We start from the raw sequence: 16,175 nt of genomic DNA, 5'->3' as shown, positions 1-16,175 counted from the left end.
AAGGTATTCATGCCAGGAAATGCATCATAGGTGCTGACAAAGGTACCGGTTCAAGAACATGCATTGGATTTAAAACTTGCATTTTTCGCACAAGTTCTCGTACAAACAACTCATTCGGCTGAGCTACGCTTACGTTCCCGTCCTTTTTTTTTCACAGTAGTCGTCTTTGAAATAAAATATAGGAGATCAAAAAACAGACTCGCGCGATGATTACCTTGCCGCGTGGTCGGTGAGCATGAAAAATACTGAGCAGGCAGTGTTAAAGGTCATTGTTTCATTGCGGTGCGCTGATTTAAGCCCCCGAACAAAACCCGCGTTGCCCCGAGACGTTATTTCAGCTCCCACATTGAGACGTTAGCCGGCAAGCCACGAGCACAAGCTGGTTCTCTGCGCCGAAGGTAACTTTCTCTATATCGTTTTAGAATTACGTTGTTACCGTCAGAAGTAACGCGGCTAACCAATAGCTGGGCCATAGGGCTGATAGTTGTGTCCAACTATGGTTCAATATTTCAAACCCCAGGGCTACAGAAGTTTGTACGCGAGGAGTTTATTGCTTCTGTGCAGCGCCTTTTACAGTGAGTGACAACAAACATGTATAATAGACTATGAATGAGAACATAGTAGCTTCCAGTTTCTTTTAGTGCTGCTTCCAAAGTCTTGTCCACGAGGCATTATAGTTTAACTGGTAGGAAACAAGCATTTTTCATGTTGCCTGGGAAACTCTAGTTATGTGAAGGCTGTATTGTGGTGACGTCGAAAATTAGGGAACTGACTATACCCTGTGCACTATGAACGATGTTTTATTCGCCGATGGCCCAAGATCCGTTGCTGCAGGTGAACGCTTGCTGACAGAAAAATGTTAGATTGCTTCCGTAACGATCACTTTATGCTATCACCATAACCATCTTTGGCGCACAGTGAGTGTGCCAATAATTTCAATGCGAAAGCATTAACTGTCCTATGAAGCGAAACCGGCGTTGTCTGTAGCAGCAAAAAACGGCACCTACATTCCCATTGGCTGAGCGAAACCGCACCTAAAGTCCAAATGGCCAAAAGCACATCTACGCAGATGCATCGCCACGGAAGCCGTGGAGCCGGCGGGGCTGCCGCGCCTGTGCAGTGGGGGAGCGGGATGTCACCACCGGCGTGCCGTGTAAAAAAGGAAGACGTGGCGCACTGCTTGTAGGAGTGCGCTGCATGTAGGAATGGTTTCGCATTCCTACACGTAAGCAGTATTAAGTGTATTTTGTCATACAACCTTCAATATTCTTACCAATGCCTCGCTGTATCTTAACGAGGAGTTCGCAACAAAGCCTATAAAGGGTCTGTCATATAATCAAGAATAAACAAAACAAAAATTCTGACGTTTTCGAGAACGAGTATCGGACTACAAGCGAAATTACCCCAACAATGAACGACCGAAGAAAGACTCAAAGCTTCTATGAAATCATCGGCCTCGGGATGGGAAGGAGGGGGCTTTCGGTGGCTAAGTGCTCTAACGCACCGCAGCTCTACACACGTGAAGCTCAATACCGACCCCTGAGTGTCAATCCGCATGAGCATAGTAACGGCGTGCGGGTGTGTATCGACAGTTACTGCGTGGTGCACCGCGTTAAAGATCCCAGTTTTGCAGTCGCCTGCAGCACGGGTTAAATTTCTTGCCTCTAGGGGAGACACGAGGCACCCAGAGTGGCTGACTAACTTCTTGCCGCCTAAACGTCCACACAACAAAATTACTTTTTACACTGATGGTGGAGACAACCTTTAAAGAGATACTGAACCGAAATTTGGATTTCGCAAAGTAATAAGATATTGAGGTGGGCTAGTTGGATATGCATGATGTAAAAATTAAATAGCGCAAAGGTTAGACAAAGGACAAAGGACAGAACATGTAGACAGGACAAGCGCTAACTCACAACTGGCGTTTTGATAGAAAAGAAGAGAAGGAAGCAGCATAGAAATACGCCGAAAAAGGAAGAAAAACGTGTCCTGTCTACATGTTCTGTCCTGTCTACATGTTCTGTCCTTTATCCTTTGTCTAACCTTTGCGCTATTTAATTTTTACATCGCAAAGTAAGGCTGCAGAAGCGTTGAACGGGACGCTACGAACTCCAAAACATCACTCTTACATCGATATATCAAACGGATGGCCGTACTTTTGGAAAAGAAGGGCGCGATCAAGCGAGTTCTTTGACGTAACTGTCCTCCGGGAGAATTTGAGAATGAGGAGAAGCGGCCTCGGCTTCTCTCCTCCTCGCTTCGGTTCCCCAGCTTGACGGGACGTAGCGAGGAGGAGAGAGAATAGGAATCGTGACGCGCCTTGTCTCGTCGGCCTCGTCGGCCGGTTTGAATCGCGCACTTCTTTTCCAAAAAAATACGGCGATCCGTTAGATATAGCGCCGTATGAGTGATATTTTTTGGTTTTGCAGCTTCCCGCCTATCCGCCCGGACTTGTTTAGGGAGCTCGAAATTTCGGTTCAGTATCCCTTTAACGCAATGGCAAACTGCTCGAAGAGCCCCACTCGCGTTAGCGTTTTAGGAAGAAATGGGTGTTATTTTTTTTAGCTTGACATCCGGTTGCTATCTTTTTGTAACAATTGCATTGTTACAAAACACTTTCGAGTGAAATTGCGTGCCTTCCCAAACGCTTTCGTGTGAAATTGCGTGCCTTCAGTACAATGCCCAATAATGTTGCATTGACGAGATCTTGCAAAAAAGTACCAAGAAGAAACACATTCTGGCAAGTTGCACCCCCTATATTTCTGACAGCGAGCATCTGACAAAGCCGACATGAATACCACCAGAAGTTGCGTGGCCAGGCTGCTCCTGTTGTCTGCTGCGCTAGTCCCAGCTACTCTGGGGGAAGCCGTGTGCCGACCCGAATACAAGAAGGTTCCTGGAGGGGTGGTGCACACAGCCTGCAAGCCGCAAACAAACGATGTAAAATCAGTGAGAGTGGCCTCTCGAGCGACCACAAAGACGAGTTCCTTAAGGCACACATCTACTATCGCATGAAGGTTGCCAGGGGAGAGCTTTCCAATTTCCCCAAAGCGTCTACCATGCCAAAACTGGTGAGAAATTACGCGTTTTACTTGCAATTGGTTCACTATGCTTCTTGTATCGTTTGATTCTTAAGAACAAATTTCCAGCTGTGCTTAACTGCATAATGACGCCTCCTGTTCTTTACTCTACATTTACTATACACCCCAGGAAAGACATATATTTGACATCACAGTAATTCCAACATCAGAGATCTCTTCCTGATGCTGCGACAGCTGCTAGTGGCCCGTTGTCCGATTTTGTGACGGCGTGATCGTGAACGCCGTCACGATCACAATCAATTGACGTTACGTAACCTATGCACCAAATCAATTTCTCCGCTAAATTTGGCTGGAAAAGTTATGCCACGTGACCTGACGTCACGACATATACAAAATATTTAGGATTCCCGCTAAATATAGCGGAAAGTTTGGTGTCATTTGACGTATGTGTAATTCAATTTCCCCACTCAATTTGGCGGGAAACCAAATGACCTTGGAATCATTCATTCCTCAACAACGCATCGACGCTAAATCAACGCGTCATTTCAATAGGGAGTTTTCGTAGACAGCGCTTCCCCCTCCGCTAGGCCCTCCGCAACGAAAAAGTTGCTACTGCGCATGCGCGCCAGTAACCTTGACTGTAAAGTTCCGGGTATCGTAGCGGGTTTCGGAGGGCGTTGAGGGACGGCGACAACGATCTAGGAAAACTCCCTGATATCAAATAACCGTAAGACGCACGATCGACACAATGTCAATCAATCGTCATCGTCACATCGTCGAATAAGCAGCACAGCTGTCGCTGTCTAAACGCATCACGTCGAGTCATCATCGTGCACTTTCTTTTATTAAATTTGTGGAACAACTTTGTCGATTTAGGTAATAATGTCAATTGCCTAACGATTTACAGGGTGTATTTGTACTCGCTTGTTAAAAGGAATACCTGGTGTGTGTGTGTGTGTTTGTGTGTGTGCGCGCGTGCGTGTGTGTGTGCCTGCGTGTGTGTGTGTTTTAACCGGTCTGGTTTTTAAAGGCCGTCATTAAGCTACTGTCATGCGGTTTTGTTTAGGTGAATTATACAATCAGGGGACGTAATTTAGGGTGTTAATCGTCACGATTGTGATATATTACTAACATTTGGTAATTACCTATTTATTACGACAAATAAACAGGGGTATTGATAGAAACTTCCTGGGCGTCATCGAGAACCACTACATGAGTATATTTCAGCAATGTTTGAAATCCGTAAGGAGCGCAGTGGTTCGCAAAAGTTCCCGGTCCTGCAACAGGCGCAAGACTGGCAGTGCAAAAGCCCCAGTGTTAAGAGACGGAAAACCGCTACCACGCCGCCATCCTTGGGCTTGTTCCACGAGTGGGAAGTTTAGCTCACTGTCGTGCTTCCCACGCGCTTAGTCTAGTTTGTATACTTTATTAATACAGTGGTTTCGATGATGCTCAGCATTTTTTAAAACTTTTAACCACATGTTCATTTCACTTTATTTCACTGCATTTCACCATAGTTCACTATATTTCACTAATTAAAAAGTAAATGAACAAGTGTTAGTTGAATATTCCACTTGTGACGAGTAACACGGTACAGTATATTCTTCTGGCCGTATAATTTCCCTGCATACTCCATTCTATAGATTTGACGGTTTCTTTCCAACAAATGTGCAAAGCCCAAAAATACTCCCTGCATATATTTGTGCAAAGCTGACCGTGTAAAAGGTGCGCACAAAACAAAGATGGTATTCAGAGTAACCTAAACAATTCTGTGGTTCAATATTAAAAGAAAAAACGACTGAAGGGCGAATGTACTTCCAGGACTGCAACATTTTGCCTGCAATTTCTGATGTAACTAATTTTTAATCCGCTCTTCGAACTAGCCCAAGTTCTAAATTTTGGTGCGTTCTGAAATCTGGTACGTCAAGTGCCATTACAATAACAATATTATTATTGCTGTTCTAGTTTTTTTTTTTTTCATGTTATTGTCGCCGTTTCAATTCGGTACAGATATGGGACGATGAGTTGGCTGAAGTCGCTCAAGCGCACGCCGACCAGTGCACCGTTGCCAACAGGGATCTGCGTCATGACAACAAGAAGGGGAGGTTCACCAGTGAGTGCCTTACTTCCCTTGGCGCATCTTCTTCTCAGTTTCACTTTGACTTCAACCTCGGCCTATGCTATATTCCGACGGAGCCAATCAAACATCGTCAAAAGTGAGAAATCACGGTGCTCATGAATTTTGGTCGTTTACTATCACTGATTATACCTAATCACGCAGTGATTGCACCATCGTTCTACTTTTTTTTTTTTTTTGTAGGTAATTGGTTTAGCCAGTGATAACACATTGGCTGTGTTCCAAATCTTGGCCAAATGAATCCGAGTTACCCCGACAGGTCGTGTCAGGTGACAACACAGATCGAAAAACGCTGGACGCGGGTAGGTTTTAGAACGCCAAGGTACAAAACCCTTACCCTGGAGTAAAATCGAGTAAATTTTGGAACACGCCCATAGTCAACGAGTGGCATGAGAATGCACTTTTGGCGCTGCTTAATCTACTCAATCAAATCGTAGCGTTGGTTGCGGCCCAGTAATCGATATATAGTCTATATTACTCTGCAGTTAATAGGATCTACAGTACAGACTAATCTCCACCCAGAACCGATACAAAAAGAAATCTGTCATAACTAAACAGCCCAGTCATTCATAAGCGGCCAATGCCTTCTTCTTTGTTCGACAGCCAAATCTAGATACGTTGGACAAAACTTGGCCTGGGAAGAGGCATCGGACGGAGACCAGCCCATGAACGTGACACGTCAAGTAACGTCCTGGTTCAACGAATACCGCGATTTCGATCCTGCCGGTATCAGAGCGTTTGCCCCCCGATTCGGAAAACAAACCGGACACTTCACTCAGGTGGCCGTCTTTCTCTAATATTGCTTGTGTTTTACATCGTGGTTCAAGCGGATGGCCTAGTACCACCCTTCCTAAATGTTATTCTCTCTGTTTTAAAAAGAAATATAGCTTACTCTTGAAGCTTGAGCTAGTGCACGTTAGGAAAGAGGACGTGTGCCCGCATCTATGAACATATGAAGGAATGCCGCCAATAGACTGACCTTACACCGAGCGTCATTACGCCGCCGCTGCCGCCTTGTATCGTGGGAATCTCGCTCGAGAGAGCACGAGGCGGCACGAGCTGTCTCGTGCACTGACCGATTGCCTTCTAGAAGCTACAATTATGGCGGCCTCACGCATGCGTGGAACGCTCAGTGAGACCGGTCTATTGTTGTCCACCTAAATATATTATATCGTCACTAACCGGATGAGAACAGCAGGAAGGTGTCTCCTGCGACCGTGCACGCGGAGCCAAAGCAAAACATGCTTTGGCTCCGCGTGCCCGGTCATTCTTATCCTGTCCTTTTTCCTCTTCTCTCAGATTTCTTTTGTTTAAATCTACCAGCATAATAAGCTCGATAAGAAGTATTCACATAACGCCATATTTGAGTGTGTTTTTGACAGCACATGCTCAGAACGAGCTCACGTTACTAGGCTGCTAAGACCAGCATTCTTGATGGTATGAGGGGCAAGTTGCAAAAAAAGTTGTGGAAGGTCGCCGTCACCACGCGCTCAGCAGTCAAGCACGGAACTATGGCCGCCAGTGAATACTCCCTAAAGAAGCCTTTCGTGGATCCAGCTCCTCGTGTCAACTGCATCTCCTGGATCCTTAGTCGTCCTTAGTGTGCTAAGCTATAATCACTCTCAAAGGATTAATCTGAAGTAATGAGGCAAACAAGGAGGAGACGTGCAGGCTATCTGTGCATGAGCATCTCGAATAAGCTTGCTACTCAGCCTGGGGTCACTGTGTTCACCTCTGATACCCTAGTCACTGGCTAATGTCGAAAGTTTGGGCGGGGCTAAAATCTTCATGCTCCTTGATCCTTCATTCATTCTCAGGCGTTCTCATTGGTCGACGCCATCATATTCTTGGCTGGGGAGCGATAATAAGATGCTCGCTACTTGCCGCGCCTTTGTTTTTATGCTGCCCGTGTGTATAATTGACAGAACTTTGTCACGTGTATCCACAGCTAAAGTAATCAAAAATTATGTATTCGAGCTCAGTGAACGCATTGCTAAGAATGTTCCATCTGTACAGGCAGCAAGTGAAAACTCCAGTCTCCCGCTTTGGGCGGGAGCTTTTGTCACGACGCTTTTTTCGACTGAATCAGAAATAGATTTTGGCCAGTTTCATACCCAGGAAGCAAACTGACACCCGTTACGTTATAAAGTAAATAATTACAATTTCAAGTACTTGGGATTAAAGTAATGCATACCGTTACAAATTACTACGCGTAACAAGTAAATGATCAATTACTTCGGTCCTTTACTCGATTACTTTTGCGTTACTCCAAAGAAACACGTAAAAGGCATGCAACATCTGCTGCTTCTTTCAACGGGGAAAATATCGGGCCCCATCGAAACTAAAACACCCCATTCTGTGCTATCTACCGAATATTTTAGGGTAATAATTTTAGGAGGACGAATCTATAAACTTTTAAAAGACTTAGAGAGGTGTTCGCAATAAGCGTGTCTTGCGCTGTCCAACCGGGACAGAACAAAATCCTATCAACATTCGTACGAATGCACTTAAGCGGTGGAGGCACGCACACCATTCAAATTATGGCTTCGGTAAACTTCAAAACACGATTCCCCTGAAGATGTGGCTTTTCTATGTTTGCTGCATGTTACTTGAATAGGGACTCGTTTACCTACTAAAACTGACTGCCTGTGAAATCAAGATCCGGTACTTGCGTTTGGGTACATTTCAAAAACTTGTACTGGATGAAGTTTGTTATCCGACAGTGACCCACTTGATCTTCCTTTTTTATTTCACAAACTTATCCGAACCAAAACTCCACACGAAATATTAGTGCAAACTATTTCAGCTGTACTAACTCTGCCATTTAGAAATTATTAAAAAAATATTATCAGAGCACAGCAGGCTTCCATGTCCCTCACGCCTTTACAGCCGCCTTACGCTGTCTGAACCCCAGTGTGTAAATCAGCCACTGTTTATTCTCAGGAAACTCGGGCTGTTTTTCCTTTGCCTAAAATTTCGATCGAAGCTCCCCCAGGCACAATCCTCTGACAAGAGCCCCGGAATTCTCGTTTCTAAGAATGTGGTTCGTTATCGAAGACCCAAGCTGCTTTGGTTATGTTCCTCGACCAGCTTATTGCCTGCTGTAGAAAGCTACAGCTTAAGCTAACTAGGTTGATGCTACATTTTTTTCCCTGCACTAAGTGTTTTTTTTTTATTGCACTCCTCTTGTTTCTGCCTTACGGGTTCGCTCGTGCGAAATCAAGAGGCAGAAGCCACATAGCTGGTTGGTCCAGCCAGTAGGTAGCTTTCACAGCGCTGTGAAGGATGAACAGGGGCAAGGTATGATTATACTTTTTTTTTTTTTTGCGCTTGCGGAGTTGGCGTGCGTAGGCAGAAACATCGATAAGCAAATAATGGTTCTGTGCAAAAACGACAAAAATAAATTTAAAAAAAAATGTCTTTTGGACGACAAGGCGCTGAGAGGTGGGGCGGAAAAGAGGAGAGGAGAGGGGGGGGGGGGGAGGGCGGACATATGCACCGCAGTCACGCTGTCCACGGTCCTACTCCTCAGCATCCGCACGCGACGGTTTTATGCTCCATTAGTGTTTTGCTCTTTCGCGCGCTCGCAGCAGTCTCTTCGTTTTCCAGGAAGTCGAAGCCTCTTGGGCTCATATAAAAAGTCGAATCCTCCCAGCTTGGCTGACCGTACGAACGAGCCGAGAAACGTGCTCTGGCAAGGCCGTCGTGATTTCCGTAAATTCCTTTCCTTTCACTCGCCAGCACTCTCTTCGCTAGCAATACCCCATCTTGTGTTACTACGCTAAAAGCGCGAAAGCCGTTGCGGTGCCCTCTTCGACTCTATCTCTCACTTTGACAAAACGCAATAATTGTAAGCATTAATTTCAGAAACTCGTTAATGAAAAAGAAACGAGATTACATCACAAATTCCTCTTTCAAAAAAAAGAAAGTGACGGAGTAACTACTAAACTACAAAGTAAGCGGTTAATCACAAGTAATGTAACGGATTACTTTCAGAACTGCCAGGACCGAGTGCGACCGAACTCATTGTATGCCCTCACCGAGCGAAAATGTCCCTCTTGAACGCATTCCATTTGAAAAGTTGCAAAAATCCAACACATAACTGAAAGTCGCTATGGGCGGATATTTGAACAACTTCTAGTTTTCCCAGACACGTCAGCGTAAAGCAAGAATGCAGAACGCTTGGGGTTATATACAAACTTATACGGACCGCAAGTTCATCTGCTTCTAGCGCAGGTGTTGCGATTATGTCGAACGCCGAACTCCTAGTGACTGATTGAAAAAAAAAAAGAATAGTGAGTAAACCGCAATGCAGCTATTAATTAAGTCGACCCCCCACCCCTTTCAATCAAAGCCAATTAGAGGTCTGCGTCGTTCTGCTGTCTTCGCTACTCGATCCTGGGCAAGAGGCAGACGACTTGATCTCCGCATAGGTTCTGCTTTCTATTTTAAAAAAAATTTATATTAAGATTGCAACGACGCAATTTCTCGGGTGAAATGTAGAACATCTTTCCCTTCTGAGATTTTCTTGTTTTTTCGTGATCCTAAATGCCATTCTACCGATTAGAGCGCTGTCCCTCAAATTAAGCTTTTTTTTTTTTTCCAGCGCCCAACGCGCATAAATATGCAAAATATATGTTAAAATAAAAGTGTTCGACGCATGATCTTCAGATGTCCATAAAAAGTCAATGGAGTAAGGGCCTGTCCAAAGAGGACACATCATAAATCGTGGAGCGACACACCTCCGGCATACGTCGTGCGGCAAACCGCTTCCGTCCGTTTTTTTTTTTTTTTTTTTTTTTTTTTTTTTTTGTTTTGCCGGGGCGAGTATTTGGTTTGTTTTTTTCGTTAAATTTTGCCTTTGTCCTTCATGGGGGCCTTGAGCGTGCTCATCACGTGGGTCCGGAAAGCCACTCACACGCTCCGTTTACTGTGGGTCAATCGCTCAAGGCCTCCGCTCCTCTTCAAGTCCCGAAAACGGAAAAGGAAAAAAGACGAGGGCGAGGAGGCGAAGGCTCTTCTATAGTCAGTTACAGGTTAAGAAAATAGCGGCAAATGCCCCTCAAAGGGAATCAGATATCCCTCCGCCACCTTTGCATCCAATAACGTCCCACCGTTTCCGTGACGTCGCGGACAACGCGCGAGGAGGGTCTTGCCTTTCTGTACATATTTGCTTTAGCTTTCGACCTTGACTTAGCATTGTGGAAGCCACGAGAGGGAGATTAGAGTTCTCCCCCACCGACGGAAACAAATACGACTTTCGGGGATTAGCTCCCCCCCGATGGATACAAAGGCTGCTTTCAGGGGCTCGGTTCCCTCTCCGATGAATACGAAGGTCGCTTTTTTTTAAAAAGTGGGATCGGAGACAAGTTGGGGAATCCATTGAAGCGGAACAAGGAGCGTTTCCAGTGAACTCTTCTTTCGACTGCGGAGAGATTTGAAACGGGCGCATCACACTTGTGGGAGGAGCTTCTCCTACCTTCTTGACTTGTAACCGACTATTCACCACATTCGGTGGGAGTTGATACCACGAGGGCGCCACAGTATTTGGTGCCCCAGTAGACTTCCGGTAGTGTATGTATTTATTCTTCAGCAACGCACAGCGGGCGGGTAAGAAGAGTTCCTTCAGAGATATTTCTGTTGTATGTCTGTAAGAACATTAGTGCATTGTACAAAGCAGTGCAAATAACAAAAGGAGGAGGGACAAATGGAAAAGAAGAGGAAAACCGGAAGCGCGCAGGGGTTCGCCTATAGGCTCCTTGCACATGACGTCATTTCCGATACCCTCCAGAGAAGAGGGGGAGAAGGAGCTCCCCTCTTATCAGGACCCTCCTTTGTGCCTTCCGGATTTGCACAGGCGTCGCTATTCTCCTCCCAGAAGATTATAGAAGATTAACCCGTAACTCAAAATTCTTACAAAAGCAGCTTCCCTCTCCTCCTTTTACTTGGTGTGCAAATGTGTGCGATGTGACGTCAATGCAAGGAGCCTATAGGGGGTGGTAGTGAGCTTGTTTGCAAACAAACATCGGTGAATAGCCGCGAGTAGGAAGCCTTCATGTGCGCTTTGCTAGGGTGATGCCACCCTTTGTAATACCACTCGCCGACAAACCAGCAGCCATTTTGTTCCTCGGCGATAATCCGTGGGGCTTATAACCCTCCCGGAAACAAGCACCTTATCTCAGAAGTTCGGAGCAGCGTTGTGGAACCCACGAAGGGAGGATTAGCATTTTCCCCCTCGGATGGGATTACCGATGGACACAAAGGCCACTTTCCGGCGCACGGGGAAACAATGAGAGAAACAAAATGGCGGTGGAAGAGGGTGTGGGAAAGGGGACAGGCAGTTGGCATCACTCTATGCGAAGCGCACATGAAGGCACTCTAGCCGCGAGCCGTGGCAGAACACATACACCGCAACGGGCAGACCGTTTGTAGACGGCGCGTGACGTGAAGTCTGACGAGCACCGACGTCAAAAAAAAAAAAAAAAACGACGAGGCGAAGAAACAAGTCGTAATGTTTGCCAGGTGGTCTCCAAAGAGAAATCGGTCTGCAGGGGTTCAACCTCCGTGACATATATGACGGAGTGGTGTCGCCTCTCGATTTCTAAAGTGTCCTGTTGGAAGAGCCATCTGCAATGCTTTACTGAAAATACTTATACAGTAGCGTGCTTACATAGCGTGAATTCCTAAGAATTTACAAAATGCAAAATCAAATGTCATTTCGTATTTCTTTTTGTTTTCGACTAGAGTAGCGAAAATAGCCCATTAACTAAGTATGTTGCCAATACCGGAATCTTCCAGATGTTAGCACTTCGGGACCTGGAGGTAGTGCGTTGCTGTCATAGAACGAGCTTAAACCTACTGCTTAAACACACAGAATGCAAGACTTCTTAACAAGGTGCTCTTCGCCGTTTCCCTCCCCCTTCCTCGCAGATTATTTGGGGCGAGACTCAATTCCTGAAATGCGGCTTCACCCAGTATAGATTAAAGGGTGACATTAGTAGCACACCTTACCAGAAATTATACGTCTGCAATTACGGCCCCCAGCGTGAGTACATAGAACAATATATTATTGTTATGAATATGCTAATTATGGTTAGAATTCAAAAAGTGCTGCGTTTTTTACAACCATCACACTTCCAATAAAAGCTTTACTTTGTTTCAACCATAGCCTCTTCTATACTCACAAAGCCTGGAAGTTCGACGAGGGAGCCATGGAGCGCCCGGCTGCAGATTTGAAGCGCGAGACTCTGGTAGCATAGAGCATCGAATAGCCATTTCTCGGGAACCTGGACGTCCGTTCACACCTTTTTTGGCGGCGAGAACCCGAAACACACTTTCGGATCCTGGCGTCTCGCCGCAGCGTCTCGCGGCAGCGGCGAGACGCTGCGTTTCGGCGCCTCGCCGCAGCGGGGCGCCAGTCACGTGTCTCTCCTGTCATTCGTTGTCTGACGGTGTACCATCTCCATTTCGGCGGCCGCTTCTCATGGCAATCTGCCAGGCTTTGTCAGTATATAGGAGGCTATATTTCAAATGGATATCCAGAAGCAGCCGACGCTACGAGTTAATGATGCCAATTAAGCAGCTTCAAAAACGCACGTCAATGGGCCTTTTCCGCTCGTGATTAGCTGAGCGGAGGTAGAACATGTACAGAAACATAGCAAGCACCATTAAGGTGCGCTTTTTCCGCTGTTTCATCGGTGCCATCTGCACGTAGTGTCGGCTGCGCTTGGCCTTAAAGGGACGCTGACAGGTCAGAATGATTTTTTTATTATTCAAAATGATAGAAAACGACGGCCTCGACATTACCCTCAGAATTATCGAAACTCGGTATTTTTGAAGTAAACAATCGAGTTCCTAAATCTTAATCTGAAGTTTCTGTGCGATCAGCGCCAGTGCAATGGCTTCAAAGATTCGAAGAGGTGAGAAGAGGGAAAGAAGAACGGTCAAATGTAAAAAGAACGCGCGCGTAGAAGTTTTTCCTTTTTGCGTAGTGCTTTTATTATTTTTTTTTTTTAGGACTAGAAGTTTCATCGTTTAAGAAAAAAATACGACCTTTGAGTGTCAGTAATTTTATAAGGTGAAACAAAGTATGGGGCAATTTTGTACTTGTCTTTTTCCGGCAACCCCGAGGGCAACACTGCAAGTAACCTTTTTGAAATCAGAGTTACAAAAAACAAATTGTTTTTAATAGTTTTCATATTTGCCTGATAAGCATTAACGTCAGTCCCAACAGCGAAGCATTAACGTCAGTGCAACCAGAGAACAGACACAATTCTGCATGTTCTCTTCCTGATATTATGGTTAGAAACCAAAATACCACTAATGTTAAAAAAAAAAATAAAAAATTAAATATCGCAATACATTGCCGAACTGAGGCAGCGTTAGACGAAGCTAACGAGGGCAGGGAATCACGTGACGTCGGAGCCCTGTGGCCAGTTGTAAGTCCCAAGAGGGTCACTTAAAATAATTCTTCATGGGTGTCCGTATCGGTTTCTATTATTCAATCGTTGCACCTTCTCCGCGCTGCAATCTTCGTCTGCTGGGCTGTGGAACACCTTCTGAGCCTGCGCTGTTCCTCTGCTTTCCGGTAAATCTGACCCTGCGCAAGCGTCCACAACTCAGTGACTCAGCATTTTTAGCCTGGGTGATAAGCGATGCAAAGGTCTCTACCCGTTTCAGGATTAGACCGACCGCAGCTAACGCTACAGTCTGACGGAGCTCATCAAGGAGTCCACAAGTGTATCGTCATGGCGGTCGTCGCTTTTGTGGCTTTGCTATCACGGGCTCAACCAATCGCTCACACGAGAAAGTGCAAAATCCTGCTGCATTGACTGTGCGTGATTGGCTTAGCTGCCCATGGCAATTGCACAAAAACGACAACTGCCATGACTATACACTTTCGGCGCTGCTTGATCGACACTATCAGCATTAGTAGACCGACCCTAGCCATCATCGGGTGGCTCCGGTTGGTCTAAATGTGAAACGGAGTGTAGTGGCAATTCCTTTCCATTCCAGAAGACTGGAACTTTCTTGTTGGAGAGGGAGATATTTTCGGGCAAACATTTTCTAGGGTTTTTCGCAACTGAGGAAGTTTTCGACGAAAACCTACTCAGGCAATAGGAGCAGGCTTAATTAATACCCTAGCGTTCACCGCCTGGTGCATGCAGCCGTCTTTCGTTTGGACGGTAGCGGTTTGGTTTGGTTTGGTTTGGTTTGGTTTGGTTTGGGGGACTGGGCTGGGCTGGGCTGGGCTGGGCTGGGCTGGTTTCATTAAGCCGCGGCGCGGTTCCCGTCGTAATCTTTCGCTCCGTTCGTACGCTCGTTGCGCCCACCGGCCATCTTACAATAGGAAAAGAGTCTTCTGGCACGCCTCCATTCACTGCCGCGGGAGCGGGAGAGGAGGGGATTGAGCAGCCGTGGTGGGAGAACAACCTACGCGACAACTAGGAACCGCGCCGCAGCGGCAACGGTGTTTCCGCGAAACCGCCGACTCCCGGAAGGAAACATTGGTTTTTCGGATACAACATTGTGCGGACCCTATGAGGAGATCAAGGGAAGCTCTGGTGGCCACTCCCGAAGCCGCCGACGACCACTTTTGGCGTTCCTTGATTGGTTCCATCGAACACAACAGTATGCGGACCGTTGCGAGTTTGGAAATCCCATTCTTCGCTGAATCAAAACCCCTGCGCTACATGATAACGCATTTTGTCGGGAATGAGCGTAGTGGCCACAACGATTTCGGCATATTTTTTAATATATTACATACCTTAATTTGTCATCTTTCTCCGCTACTGTACTGAGAATGACGCATTTCCCAACCAAATTTTTCACCTCTCATAAACTTTCCTGTTTGAATTTTGTTTCTATACCTATTCCTTGGTGAACGGGCTTGGTATACACCGCCTAGATAACAAATATGTGCTGCTAAATTTCCCGCGTAACAAAAAGTAGACTAAAGCGGGGCACATATTGGTCACGAGTGTTGTGTCAGCAGAAGGCTGCAACTCGCGTTCAATCAGAAAGCACGCGTCCCAGCTAAGTGCTGACGCCGCAGTCCGTCCTAATATGTGCCGGGGTTTCTTTTTTTTTTTTATCTCACGCTAGATATTTGGCACAATACGCCTTTGTGGAACGGAACCCAACCAACACCAGAGTAGGTGTTGGTTGGGTTCTGTTGGTGCGATGTTGAAATTGCCGAATGCAGATAACTGGAAGGTGTATGCGCGTTCTCCCTTGACTCGATTATTTCTTTATTTCTTTACTTTAACCTTTCCTAACAACAAAAATCGCTTTTTATTTTATATAAACTGACCTTTGAACTCATGATCGACACTAATAGCTAATTGCCGAGAACCCTGTACATCTACGATAGTGACGCACGTGAGCAGTACAGTTTGATCCTGTACCGGCATTGTTCCGGAACAGCAGTAACGATTTGCAGGATTAGAAGATCAGCTGGTAGGCAAAAAAGCAAACGTGTCTAAGTAGGTTGAAAAAACTTTGCGCTGAACCTGCTCTTATAGCGCGAGGCACAATTGTTGTGTGCATATATCTCATTACTTTTTTTTTTTGCAGCGGAAACCTTCTGTCGTTTCCGGTCTACGAAGCTGTCAAACCTTGAAGTAAGTGCAATCAACAACCCACTTAAGCCAAAGCTGCAAAAGATTTACGCCTACTGCTGCTCGATTCAAGATTTACCAGTGTGCCATATCCGAGTGAGCCAATCTCTAGAATATTGACCCTTCGAAGACCAACCCCTAGAAGAAAAACAGCGAGAACACAAAACGCAAGAAAGCTAACCCCGAGTATACCAACCCTGAGAAGACAATCATCTTGAAGACTAACGCACCCAGAAGACCAACACCTACAACATCAAGCCGCAGAGAACGAAAACCTAAAAGACCAAGCAAAGGACAGCCGACCCTGAGTAGACCGACCTTGAAAAGATAATTCCCAAGAGGACCAACCCCAAGAAGACCAGCACTACCAGAAGCCGA

The 16,175-nt window shown here is 45.9% G+C and overlaps 1 pseudogene; it reads left to right on the top strand.

The window, feature by feature from the left end:
* Positions 1-2,790: 2,790 nt before the first annotated feature.
* On the top strand, positions 2,791-15,799 carry LOC115325619 (annotated as a pseudogene).
* Positions 15,800-16,175: the final 376 nt, after the last annotated feature.

This window comes from Ixodes scapularis, unplaced genomic scaffold, assembly GCF_016920785.2.
Source record: "Ixodes scapularis isolate PalLabHiFi unplaced genomic scaffold, ASM1692078v2 PGA_scaffold6__148_contigs__length_123643588, whole genome shotgun sequence".
In the NCBI taxonomy this organism is placed as follows: domain Eukaryota; kingdom Metazoa; phylum Arthropoda; class Arachnida; order Ixodida; family Ixodidae; genus Ixodes; species Ixodes scapularis.
This window is presented reverse-complemented; position numbering and strand designations above follow the sequence as displayed.